The sequence below is a fragment of the Lepidothrix coronata genome, unplaced genomic scaffold (genome assembly GCF_001604755.1).
Source record: "Lepidothrix coronata isolate B3197 unplaced genomic scaffold, Lepidothrix_coronata-1.0 Scaffold130, whole genome shotgun sequence".
In the NCBI taxonomy this organism is placed as follows: domain Eukaryota; kingdom Metazoa; phylum Chordata; class Aves; order Passeriformes; family Pipridae; genus Lepidothrix; species Lepidothrix coronata.
In genome coordinates, this window is record NW_016690310.1 from 1,739,292 (window position 1) to 1,753,622 (window position 14,331).

Below are 14,331 nucleotides of genomic sequence, written 5' to 3' on the forward strand. Positions count from 1 at the left end.
TTGAGCTAGAGCAACTGTGTCATTGTCAAAAGGTCCTTAAATAAGCTGTGGTACTAAAGGATTAATATATAAACAAATTAACTCTGCTATGCATATTTCCATCTTTGGTCTCTGTTCATACTTGCACTGAGATTTTCAACCCCAGGAGACTGTCAAGTCCTACAAGATCTGATGTTTGTCTTCTCTGGGAATTAGTTTCAGCTGTAGAGTTTTCAGCAGTAGAGTCTGTAGCATTTCCCATGGTACCTGCCTGTCCCCTGCGATGCTTGTCCCCTTCAACAGTGACAGCACAGAAATATGTTCCATTCAGTAGTGTTAAGAGTGAGAGGATAGCACGGAGCCTACAGTTTAAGAGATGGTAGGTACTGTATCAAAAAGGATTTATTGGTAATTTATTTACCAAATAGAAATTCCAGGTTGTTCTCATTGTGTTTGATTAATCTGGGGAGGTAAGCTCGAAAGGTGCTTGCATTTTTAAAATTGTTTTATCATCAATCTTATTGCTATAAAGGTACTCACCTTTTCAGACAGTGTCTGTATTCCTTTACTTGAACTCTGTCTGCAGGCATAGAAGGGAGAAAGGTGCTTTGATGCAAAAATTAATGTTTTTCCAGTGAAAAATCTGTGCTGGAGTGCCTTTTGCTGTGAATACAGCCTGTGGTTTTGATGGATACTCTCAGCTGTTTGATGGAGGGGGTTGGTAAGAGCATAAGAGAATAGATTATAAAACTGGAGCAGGCTAGGATGTAGTCTCCAACTGAAAAAACATGTTGTCTGCTTCTTTTATGTTAGAACAGCGCATTAGGGAATAAAAAATGCATGAGCAGTGAGAACTTTTTAATTGGAAAAATAAATAAATTAAAGTAACATCCTCCAAATATGGGAATCCAAGACCTCTGAGTTCTTATAAATAAGATATTCTGGCTGCCAACCTGAGGTTTTCAACTGATCTAAACAAAGTTCTGTGACTTTAATTAACGTGTAATAAATTTAAAGAAGGTTAAAGGATGTATTTTAAAGAGGGATTTGCTGCTTTAGTTACTGTAGAACACTTTCTCTTGAGAGAGAAAATGGTGTGGTGGCAGTGTTATGCAGCTAGGTAATTTCCTCTCACTATTTGAATATGGTTTTGTGACCTAGATTGCTTCTCTGCTCTTTAAGCTGTAGCAGAAGCTGTCAGAGAAATGGTTACTTGGATAGAGTGCTATAATTGTGCATTACAGGTGCACCCAAGATCAGATCTGTGGTGTTGTGGATTGGAAGTTAATTTTCACCTGCCGGTTGTCCCTTTTGTTTGACAGAAAGGCTGTAAACTTTTTAGCATAAGAGAGATCTCCAGCTGGCACATCACATCAGCTGCCACCAGGCCTGTATCATTAGAGTTAACTGCAAGGAAATGTTTGGGATAAATTCAGAATTATGTTATTTTTAAAGAAGTTTCTTAATAGCCAAGGGTTTTCACTGAATGGCTAATGCATCAGCAGAATGGTAGTATGGGTGTGACCAAAGGCTGAATCATGATCTGTTTTCACTCAGTCCCTAATTATGATGAGAGTTTATTGTATTTCTCCTAAAAAATCAGTTGAACTATTTTGTATACTGCGTTGATGGAACTGGGAGAAGGCATGAGTATTTATGAAAGTGCTGAAAAAGTACTACAGAAAGCATATGATAACAATCCATACCTTGAAGGCAGCCTGTGTAGGTACTTGTACAGGTACCTGGAGCACTGTGCTCCAGCAGAGAGGCCTCACTTAGCTCCTGCTCAGTGTGGAATCTGCATCTGCCTCGGGTTCCTTTCAGGAGCTGATCCAGGTCAGTAGACCTGCTGACGTCAGTAGAAGCCATTCTCTAGGAGTTTGGTTAAGGGTCTTCAATAGGAGCTTGGGGCAGAGCTCTAGGGACCCATGGAGCCAGAGTTTGGTAACTGCAAAGCCCAACTACTGCTGAATGTAGACTCAACAGTGGTTTTGTCTTTTTTTTTTTTTTTTCCCCTCTTAAGTCAGAACTGGGGACTTGTAGTGCTTTCTGGTGAATTGTAAATGTTGATAGATAGGTTGATGCCTCCACGAGGGCGGGAATAATGTGTTATGCTTTACCATTGGCAACTTGCATTCCTTGTGATTTTATTTTCTGGGTATGTCAGAGAGAGAGAGAATGGATGATGGTAGATGAAATAATATTAAATCAAGACAGGCAAGCCTCAAATGATTTAGTAATTTCCCAGAGGGTGTGACTTAGGTTCATTATCAAATTCTCAAATATTTGTATGTTGGTCCAATATACATGTAGATGTTTATTTAATATTAAAAGCAATAAACCCTTAAGTTGCTGTTGTTAGTTACAAAAGCAGTCTCTGAAAATTTAGCCTGCATAGTTTCAACTGTATCTGGATATTTTTCTATGATTTTTTTTTTTTTTTCAGGGGAAATCTCCTGTTACTTGGCTCTGTTTTCTTTTTACTTGTTGGAGTGCTGATGGGGGTTATGTGTACAGAGATGTGATCATGGTAATTTGAGAATCAACAAGATAGAGCAAATGTTTTGAGCTTTTTCCTTTCAGATTATAAAAACAATTATCTTGCTCCAGCCAGATGGATTAACCGAGATCCAAGACGTAAACGAACTCTTCCATTTGAAGCGGTTAGCTAAACTCTGGAGTTTAGAACTACAAGTCAGATAGGATAATACTGGAGCTGAACTGAAAAATGCCAGTATAATTCTAGTTAAATACTTTTGTAAAAACATTGGACCTTTGCCAAAGAGCAGGTGAGAACCCCCCTGACCTATTCAACAGCTGACTTGAGATCTGAGTCTCCATATAGCAAATAGTACAGAGTCTTTCCAAACGATCTGAAACCTCCTGAGTGTGGTGGGGAGTGGGAGGGAGATTGAGCAAACAGGACTGTTGAAGTTTGTACAACCAGCCCAGAGTTTTACGAAGTGGGTTAGTGCTTGAGGTGTCTTTCTTTGGCCATTCAGAACAGCAATAACTCCCAAAAGAGAATTCTTTTTAGAAATCCAGTCTTGTCAAAATCCTCAAGTTGGCTGCAGGGAGGTGGAGACTACTTGACTGCATTTATTACTACCCCAAAACCTGACAGTTCTCATCACTGCACGATTTGGTGACAGAAAACTGACAGCACCCTTAGGAGTGGTGGTGCAGGAGCAGTCCTGCTTGTTCCTTGGGTGTGGGGAGCTGGAGGCATATGAGGTGCTCAGAGGTGGAAGGTGTCAAGGCCTGGAAACACTGTGATGTGACTGTCATGCCTCAGAGGTGTCAGGCAGTGGCATGGGTCTCACTGCAGCGGTGTAGTGTCCTCTCTCACTTCACATGTCATGCAAAGCCAATTGGCATATTTGCAGATGTAGCTGTGTAGGAGAGTCTAGCCGGGCCTCCACGGTGTTTGGATGGTTCCTGCAGTGTTTAAGGGAGTCAAGTAGGCTCGGCCCTGAGTGTGGGGACAGTGGAGTTTCTGGTTCTGTGCCGTGGGCACGAACTGCTTCGCAAATATGCCAATTGAGGGAATGGCAAGGGCAGTCCAGTCCCATGCTTCAGAAGGTGAGGCATTTCTGGGAATTGAGGAATGTTCCATTTCTACACAGATAAGTATTCAGTAAGCTGGTTGAGGTAGTTTTATAGTTTTGGTGGTGTAGGGTTTTTTATGGAAAAAAAAAAATCACATATTGGCCTCTGCTTCCATTTCAAATATTTTAATGTTATGAAGAATCATTGTTGTGATCTGTATTAACAATGTAATGATACATCCAAGGAGCAGTAAGGAGAAAGATGATAGTTTAATCCTCAGTATAGGATCAAGTTAACATGCAATTTCCAGTCCTGTAAGTTATTCTTATATCTGAGACCAGTCAGTAAATGAAAGAATCAGCTGGAGCTGCACTACTTAATTAAGCTGCAATTTTAGTGGCATTCTCATCAGCCTGTCAGTAGTGAAAGCAATTAACTAGCACTGTGCCAACTAAGGCGACTAGAAGGACTTCCTCAGCCTGAGCTGAATTTCTGATTGTCACACCACCTTAAACTCTGCTGAAAGGTGTTCTGTGCAGCATCGCTTGGGGACAACACTGGCCCCAGTGAAGCCTGAGTGAGAACTCTCATTGACTTGAGCAGAACCATGCTTTCACCTCTTGAGTGTGTCAGATGTGAGAAATGTGCTGTCCCTGGAGGGTGCTTTTCTGCCTGTCTGCTGGCAGTTTCCATCTAAACTTAATTTTAGAACCAATATAATGGCTTGTTCTATGTTTACTCTGTGTTTCATACACCTCCTCAGTCATGGCCAATTAGTTATTATGGAGAGAGTGTAATGGTGTCTTTCAAACTCCCAAGACTAAACTAGGCAGTTGAAAAATGCCGTGGGAAAATGGAGATGTGGGTTATCCAGTGAACCTGCGGGAACAGCTGAGGAACACGGAATGAGCTGGCCCTCCATGGGTGAGTCCTCCCTCTCCTAGTGGGTAATGGGGAGGAGTGGCAGCTCTGGGGAGAGCAGAGTGCTGTTGCCCAGAGCTGAGACAGCACTTGTGGCAGGGCTTTGGCATGAGCGTGGCAGCCAAGGCGAAGTGTGCGATCCTCAGCCTGCAGTTGCCTTCAGTCACTGCAGGAAATTGGCTCTGGAATATGGATGAGGTTATTTTATGATTACATACAAATCATTTAGTGATGACATGAACCCCTTGATGAGATGATCCTACGACGAGATACCCTGTAAAGCAATTAACTTCTCAGCAGATGCGTTTCTGGAGGGGGGGAAGAACCTGTCTAATAGAAAGGTTGCTTGTGGCTGGCTTGATTTTAAATTTATCTTTTGCAGGAGTGCAGAAAAGAGTCAGAATCAAAAGCTCGATTCTTCTTGCAATTGCACCTGTCTTATTTTACTGGGTAAATTAACTTTGGGGTTGAGAGGAGCATGACACAGGAAAGACAAAGACTGCATATATTTTATGAAGAATATATGTTTGGAAGCTGTAAACTCACTGTGCTTCAGGTTCTGCTGTAACTGCCAGCTGTGAAGACCTGTGTGCTACAGGGACAAGGACTGGCCCATCCCTTTTATAGAGCAGGCAGATGTAATAAAAGCAGAATTTCAGCACTGCCAGTTCTCACTCAACAGATGCCTTGTGACAAACCCCAAAAGCAATCTTAGATTTTTTTTTTATTAATTTATTTTTTCATGACAAATTGGAGATGATATAAGCCATGTAACCATGGTTTTACCTCTTTGATGTGGTAGAATTTTATTTTGGGGTTAATTTTGCTGCAAGACCTTAAGTATCAGTGCTTCTTTGTGCCATTACTCTGATGCACATTTTTACCCTTTTGCTTTCTGATGCAAGATAGGCCTATTTGTTTACTACTTGTTTTGCAGATATTTTAATATAATTTTTAAATATCATATGTATCTTGCTCTAAGGGCTTCTTGCTTAATTTGTGGGAGAGGAGCTTTTCTTTTTATATCTTGAAAAAATTCATTGAATTAATTTCTTCCTCTTATTTCTAGAATCTGCTTTTAATTGCTGAGAATTGGTTTGCTATTTGGCATCTTGGATGTACTCTGAACATTTGGTTCATCTGAGATGGGCTTTTGGTATGATGTTTGGTATGGTAACAAATGAGTGTGCTGTGCTTTTAGTTTTCTTGTTAACAGATTGCTTTATTCAGTGTTCTGGTCTAGAACCTGAGCTTCAAAGATGGGTGAGGTTAAAGGTGGTCTTTTAATGACCCTGTGAGTTTTAGATTGTCCTCATTTATAAGTGTGTTTGACTGTAGTGGATACCTGTGTGCATGATAAAAACCCTACAGCTATATGTTTTATGCTCTGGGAGTCAGACAGGGATACTTACTCACAAGTGGTAAAAAGATGCCAAAGTAACTTTGGAGGGTCAGAAATTTGTTTGAAAAGTGGTATTAGATCCATGTAGCTCTCAACTCTATGTTGAGATGTTTGAAGGTAAGTACCTAAATTCAAATTAATCCATAGGAGATGTGCACATTGATTTTTATAAGAAAAGTATGTGTGTGTGTAGATGACATTTACCTCAGCAGTTCAGAGGAAGAATTCTTTTGACCTAGACACCATCTTAAGCTCTGCTGAATATGGTAAAAGTTATCACCTCCATCAAAACCAGCAACAAGTACGTTTCTTTTGTGCTTCTGCCACCTGTAGATTACATACAAGTTTTATGGGCAATGCCAAGACCAGGAACCACGTGCTATTCAGCTCAGATTTACCACTTCAAAATGGATTTTTTCCAGACAAATATTTTTAATATTTTTTTAATAGAAACATTATTAAAAGAAAAAGGTTTCTATTGTGTTTTGGTGCTGTTAAGCAACTAAACACCACACAGCTGCTGCCCCTACAGTGGGATAGAGTAGAGGATCAGAAGGATGAAAGGGGCGTTTGGGGAAAGGGAGTTGAGATAGACAGTTTAACACGTAAAGCAAAGCAAAATAAGGAATTAATTCACATCTCCCATCAGCTGGCAGGTGTTTAGCTATTTCCTGGAAAAACAAGGCTTTGTCTCGCATAGTGGTTATTTCGGAAGACAAATGCCATAACTCCAAATGTCCCCATTCCCTTTCTCCTTTCGCCCAGCTTGTATTGCTAAGTGTGATGGCACATGGAATGGGATATTCAGTTGGGTCTGCTGTCCTGGCTGTGTCCCCTCCCAACTCCTTGTGTACCCCCAGCCCACTCACTGGTGGGGCGGTGTGTGGAGCAGAAAAGGCCTTGACACTGTGTAAGCCCCTCTCAGCATTAGCTGAAACTTGGATTTGTTATCCACAAATCCAAAATATAGCACCATACCAGCTGCTGTGAAGAAAATTAACTCTGTCCTAGCCAAAAGCAGTACAGTTGCCAAAGCTGAGCAACGCAATAAATATTTGGGTATCAAACTACCTGTCTTGATCTTAAAGGTCCCACTCTGGATCCATCACAGGTAAGACACAGTTGACCTCATAGTTTGCCATAATTCTTTTTCCCTGCAACTCTTGAAAAATCTTAAGCAAACAGCCAAATTTCTGTTTCTGCTTAGAGTCTGACTCAACCTGTTTTCTGGTTTTTTTGCACTTTCAGAAGTGCTTTTTTTTAATGAAGATGGGTAAACACTGCAGCCTTGTAGACAGGCTGTTAGCCTAGGGCTTAGACACTCTTAACACTGTTATTGTCAGGAACCGTTTGTGTCTGTTTTGTCATTTGCAGAGTAAAGGTCGTAATATTGACCTTGTTTGTAAAGTTTTGGAATCGACCTCGGGATCTCCAGCTGAAAGACACTACACAGGCATAGTACTCTGAGAAAGAAGGATTTCTGCCCTTCACTGTTGTCATTCAGTGGGTCCTGTCTTTACTTTGAATCGATAATGGTGATTGGTTTTAGTTTAGTGCTCAAGAAGTACTGCTAAAATTCATTGATAACCTTGTAGGAAACTGAAAAACCTACTGTGTTTTGTGAGGAAAGCCCCATACAGGCAGATAATATCTCTGTGAATTTACCTTTATTCCATTTATATGTGGAGAATAAACCCTCAAACCTGACAGTGAAATGTGCTCTTCTAACCATCTTTACTTGCATTTGTTTAATTTCCTCCTGTGTGTTATAGGGTCTCTAAAGTTAGTTTGAATTTCTTCTGAATGAAAAAAAAGAGATTTTTTTATCAGTTATATTTAGATAAATTTTTATTTTTATATTTTTATTTTCTTATTTTTATTTTTAATTTAAATTTGTAGTTGAATTAATCAAAGTGAAAAATAGAGTACATTAACTTAATCTCTGTGATTGTACAGGAAAATCAATGGAATCATTTGGCTGACAGAGCTTGAAGAGAACTGAGATGCACTCCTGAGTCTTTTACCTAACATCTACTATTACTGGACACCTCCTATTTTTTTTTCTCCCAGAGCTGAATAATAACTTTTGATTAAATAGTTGGCAGTTACTATGTATATTCAAAGATTAATAAGAAAAGGTTTCCTTCAAACCCCAAGATTTTAATCTAAATTGCTTTCCTCCGTTAAGTGATTGTGAACTCCTATACTATGACAGAGGAGATAGCACAAAAAAAATCAAAATTTCCCTCAATTTATTTTTATGAAACCAAACACTGGAAACTGAATGAATAATTCAGTTAAAGTTGCTCCAGAACTGAATGCATGTCAAATAATGCATCCTATCTGTAAATACTATCAAGAAAATCCAATCACATTGGTATTGACACATTTTCATAGGGAAGCATATAGAAAAGGTGTTGAAAGAGAAATATGTAAAGATATCCTAATATTTATTTTTAAAATCAGTTCTTAATCCTTCTGGAAGAATAGATATAAATACAAATGCCAATATTGTATCCTAAGGCTCAGGACTGATATAATCAGTTTCTTTATGGAGCTGAGATTCAGAAAACATATTGGACAAACTCTTTGAAGCAGCTGGTTATTTTTATACAATGGGTTGTGTTAGGAGGCCTCTCATTTGAAATTTTACGTTCACTGAGTTTTTGAAGGTTCACCCAGAGATTAGCAATGGTCAAAGGTGGTCAACACCTCTGCAAATTAGATTAGGAGAAAGACTGATGCAAAACACGGGGGAAACGTCTTTCTCTCCTCTGACTTTCAGGCATTGACAGTGCTATTTCAAAGACTGCCATGAACAGAACTTCTCCATACCCATCACTGTATTTAAAGGATCTGAAGATCCAGATGGATGTGTACAGGGTAATGAATGGTTGCAAGAGTGACAGTTTCGAGGATTAGGCTTTGAATTGCAAAAATCTGTTTTGATGATTCACCCTGGTGTCAGGAAGGGCTCCTGTGCAGCTGTTGGAGCGGCCTTCAGAGAGTGATTCATTTACTGTAAGATGAATCACACCCTAGAAACACTTAGGTCTCCTCATTAAATGAGTCTAGAGAACTAGCTCCACTGTAAGCATAAACTTTTGAGACATTTAAAACTGGGCGTGATGAACTCAACACCTGTTCTCTACATGGAAATTTATAGCTTCAACAGAGTACCTATGGCAGCCATATCAGGAAAAAAAAGCCTGTTCTTGCATTAATAGAGACCAGGGGCTGAGAAAGGAAGTTCTTGCCATGCCTCAGCCACAAGGATATTTGGGCTGCAGCTATTAGTTTCTGAAGTGTACTGCTAATAAACTAATGCTGAGGAAACTGCCCTGTCTGACCATCCAGCAGCCGTTCTGGCAGTCACACCCACACCACCCGGGCCCCTTCACGGTGGGCAGCTCCAGTGAGCTGATGGGTGCCCTGCCTGACTCCCTGCACACACCACACTCACGCAGTCAGACCAGGTTTCCCTACCAGATTGACCCCAGGTTTCCCACAGCAGGGTCACAGAAGTCCAGATCCTTCAAATACTTTAATCTTGGTGCAAAAACTAAATAACAAAATAGCAGCTCAAGCTGGGTGCCTTTGAGGAGGGACCCCAAGCAAAGGAAACCCCAGGCTTTTATACTTTCACAAGTCTAAATCTCTCTGGTTCAAGCCTGATTAATGCAGTTTAGGGCTGTGTGTGTGTTCACAGATTTCACAGAATATTCTGAGTTGGAAAGGACCCATGAGGATCATTGAGTCCGACTCTTAAATGATTGGCCTGTCCAGGGGTCAAAACCACAACCTTGGTGTTATTAGCACCATGCTCTAACCAAGTGAGCTAATTTTGGGGTTTTCCTATCTAGCCTGCAAATTGGAGAAGGCATGTTCCTATTTTAGTAATCCATTCATATTTTAGACCTGAAAGAATTTGAAAATGTCATGATTTGGTGTGTTGCTTTGTAGTGACTGTTGAATTGCACTGTATTTTATTGTTCAGAATTTTAGGCAGTTGCACCTCCTGATCAGTCTATGTTGGCTCATGTACTCTAATGTGAGCAGACATAAAGTTTATTTTCATGTTCTGCTAAATATTTCAGTAATTTTGAAAATGCTTCTGGCATGGCCAATACTGTCTGTGTGAAGTAGAGCTGCATCTCCACAAAAGTGGAAATACTCTCCCAGTGTTAACTTCTGGTTTTAAAAGTTATGTGTAAGAAATCATCTTCACTGCAAGAGACAATTCTATGTCATGCTTTTTCCAGAGGGAGTGTGACCCACTGTGTAAGGCAGCTAAGTCTCAGTCATGCTTGGTCTAATGGCTCAGACCTTGGGCAAAGACTCCATCTTTGAGATCTTGGTTAATCAGTCTTTCTGTGTTTCAGTTTGCACATGTGTAAAATGAGGATATTTCCCTATTTTACCATCATGTATTATATACATATACATTAAACTGTTGTATATTTACGCATTATAAAGATGCTAAAAATAGTTTATATTGAATATGCAGAAAGGAACTGTCTCCTTGTCCAACAGAGCTTGATTTCTAGACAACTTGTTCTTCTGTGCAGAGAAGGGTGTGTGTATATGTATTAGCATGCAAATATTTTAGATGTGCCTCCTTTCAGGAATCCACTGATTATTTTATAGATTTTCTATTTTCTGCATATTGTCTTCATTATGGCAGAGACGCCTGTTCGAATTGAGTCCTTGAGAAAGGTGTTCCTGAGGATTGCATAAGAATATTTAATAAAGTGTGCAGATAGGGTAGAGATATGGATACAAAACACAAGAATATCATGGGTATTTGTCTACTAACAGATGTTTTTCTCACTACATTTTGGTAAAAGGATGAGGGGTTAGTGAATGTATTCTGAGCATGAACATTTCAAGACAGTAGGATTGGTTCATTGTTATTACTCCAGTTTTATGGTTTAGCTTCTTTGAAATATATCAGCATAAAGTAGGGGCAAATCAAGCTTTCTCTTGGGAAGTGAATGCAGCAATCATAAATCTGAAAGTCTGAAGTATGTAGTAGAGCTTCCATTAACCTGGAGACCTGGGTCTCCTCATGTTGGAGGGGCTATTCAGTCTGCAGTAGTTTTAGTGACCACAGTTCCCTGGAGTCCTCTTTCTGAGCATTCCTTTTCTTGTGAAGTGTATTGCACATTTCTCTGTGTCGGTATCAAAGCCACATGTATTGAAAACTGTTCTCCAAGGAGCTCTAGACCAGCACTTCATAAACTGGAAGTGTATAATTTAGCCATTCATATGCCAAATACAAAGTATTGGTCAAGCGGGTGTAAAGCCAGAAAAGGTGACACACCTCAGCCCAGAAAGCCAAGCAAGGGAAAGTAAGTGATGTGGAAGCTTAATGTAGCTGTAAAAAAGAGGATTCTTTTGTTTCTATTCAGCAAAAATATTTTTTCAACCTGAAAACTACTTTCCTTCCAAAGAAAACCAATACTGGAAGGGAAGCAGAGCAAGGGTTTTTCCCACTTCACAAGCAATAATTATAAGTGAACCTCACCTTTAAGTAGTAACTTTTCTAATTGCACTTTGAAATATGTTACAGAATGTTCATGCTTTATGAGTTTGTCTAAGTGTGGAAACCCCTGGAAAAACCACCTAAATGACCACTAATATTTGATAGATTTGCAATGTACATGCACGAGTAATGCTAACTTATGGGTGAAACCCTATTCCCAATTACTAATGCACATGCCATTGTAATTATTTTGTATTGACAGGCTGTCTTCAATACCCAGGAAGTCCTTCTCTTCCTCAAAAACCTGTCCTAGGAATAAAGCACCGCTTACCATGTTTTTGTGATTTAAACCAGAGCTTGGCAGGCAGGAGATGGGTCCAGTTCCTGGCTCTGCTCCAACTGTGCCTCAGTCAGCTCTGCTGGCTATCAGCTGCTATTGTGTGTAGCTGGCGAAGCCCTGCTTGCTGAGGTTTGAAAAAGTTTCATCCATGTAGTTCTAGTATTATTTTGTTTAGCTGTTTTACAGCTCTTTAGCATCTTCCAGTCTTACTGGAATTTTGATTCTTTTTCATTGAAGAAACAGTATATGGTAAACCATATTCCTTGTGAGTTTTTGTTTATTTATTTTCTTTGGTTTTGATTTGTATTTTTTTGGGTGATGTGCTTTATGACCTTTTCATTTCCCAATAGTATAGAGGGGCTGATAGGATTAGCAATAAGCTGTGTGTACGCTTGCTGGGGCTTTTTTTTTTTTTGCTGGTGTTTAACAGTGTACAGTAATAAAGTAAGTTCACATTGTTTGCAAACCAGATAGTGGCAACCAAAACATGTTTTGACATAGGAAGATAATCAAGGACTGATTTACATCTCTTACCTTCTCTTGAATCCTGAGCCTGTTACTCCATGGGCAGATCTTATGAGAAGAAAACAAACCAGTCTTTCAGACATATGTGGAATAAGGCACAAACCAAGCATTAATTAATCCCTTAATTTAAGGTAAATACCTGCTTCAGAAATGGAATTCAAATTAGGGTAGAACAGTAGAGGAATATGGGGAATCCTGAGCTTTTGTGTCCTGTGAATGGCACTTTCTTAAGAGCCTCTGGAAAGAAGGTTGATAGAGCCCTTTCCACATAGGTTGAAAGACTGTTAAAAAGTCAGAAAAGACAAGATAAGCTGCTTCAGTCTCTGATTTGTCTTCCTTACTAGCTATTGTTGAACTGTCATATAACAATGTCAGTTAGGTTTTGATTTTTTTTTTAATATGCAGTTGCACAGAGATACTGTAGAGTATCTTCATCAACTTTAACTAGGTCAGGTGAATAAAAATCAAATAGTCTTCAATAAGTAGTGTTGTTGAACCTGGTCAGCACTGGGATTTTATCTGTTAGCAGAAACTGTGTTCTTTCATGAATATTGACTAGTCTTTAGGAGATGAGAAATTTCCCATTTCATTATTAACCAAAATCCTGAATAAAGTTGTGTTATATATGCAAAGATAAATTCCTAATATGAAAGTGGAATTCAGTGCACATGCTCTCAAGGAGCATATCAATTTTTGGTTCCTCGTTCAGAATTTTGCAGCAGTTTTGCATCAGTAGATTTTGCATGAGGTATGGCAGAAGGGATCTATTTACAGTTTAAAATATTGATAGAGATGGTACATGCAAAATTCCTATAATAAACTTGAGCAATAAAATTATGAGTATTAGAAGAAGTCTTCTGAGTCCTGTATTTGCATTCTTAAGCTGTAATTTTCATATAACGATTTTGTTTTAGGTTTAAGATTTTCCTTGTTTTTTCTCTTTTAAAAAATAGTATGTTTGCTTTTAGTTTTATAGATTGCTTCCATTTGATTTTGACAAATGGTTTACTGCTTTTCTTGATAAGCAAAAGTGGGTGGAATACATGACTCTTTGTACTTTGACATAAAGAACTTTATCAACCTTTCTGGAAGTTCTTTAATACTGGGATGTTATTCTAGGCCTCTGCAAATATGTGAATTTTCCAATAGCGTGGTATGGGGGGTTTGACCCCGGCTGGAAACCAAGTGCCCATCGCAGCTGTTTTATCACTCCCCTCCTCAACTGGACAGGGGAGAAAAAAGTGTAATGAGAGGCTTGTGGAGCAAGATAAGGGCAGGGAGAGATCAGCACAGGCAAAAAAGACTTGACTTGGGGAGATTAGTTGCATTTCTTACCAATTAAATTAGAGTAGAGTAATGAGAAATAGAATACCTACCATTCACTGTCGCAGTCTGAAGGGATCTTGCTCCTTCACAATTCACCCCTCTCTTCTTCCTGTGCTTGTCTTCATTCCTGATTTTTCTCTACCTCCTCCCCTCAAATGACACAGGAGGATGGGGAATGTACCTGCAGGGGCACAGCTGCCTCCCCATGGTCTTTACCACAGGCTGCAGCCCCTCCTCCCCCTCCTTCTACACTGTCCTGGGTATCTCATGTGTTCTCACTCTTCTTTCTGGATGCAACTGCTCTTGTGCAGTAGCTTTTCCTCCTTCTCAAATATGTTATCCCAGAGGCGTTACCACCATTCTTGATGGGCTCGGCCTTGGGCAGTGGCGGGTCCATCCTGGAGCCAGCTGACTTTGACTCTGTTGGACATGAGAAAAGCTTCTGGCAGCTTCTCCCAGAAGCCACCCCTGCTAACAGAACCTTGCAATGCAAACCCAATACTCGTGGCAACTTAGTGTGAAAAATGAATGATTACACTGGTGAACCTGTGCTAGAAACACTCGGAGTGGAATTGGGAAGATAACTGTGCAATGAGTTGGGTTGATTGTGTTTTTCTTTGGTGTTTGTTTTTCATGTTTATTTTAAAGCCATAGCTTTAAAGAAAACTAATTTCACCACAGATAATTTCACCTCTTTAAGCTGAAGGTCTTGATGTGTTCAGAGTCTTTTCTATTGGCTGTCATGCTGGTGTGATTACACAGCAATACATACTCCCTGCGAGCTGGATAGTAATGGAAACAAAT

At 39.7% G+C, this 14,331-nt stretch overlaps 1 protein-coding gene across 4 annotated transcripts in view; it reads left to right on the plus strand.

Annotated features, from left to right (window-relative positions):
* NELL1 (neural EGFL like 1) overlaps window positions 1–14,331 on the plus strand; it is a 282,212-nt gene that overhangs the window by 44,204 nt on the left and 223,677 nt on the right. The window lies entirely within an intron of this gene.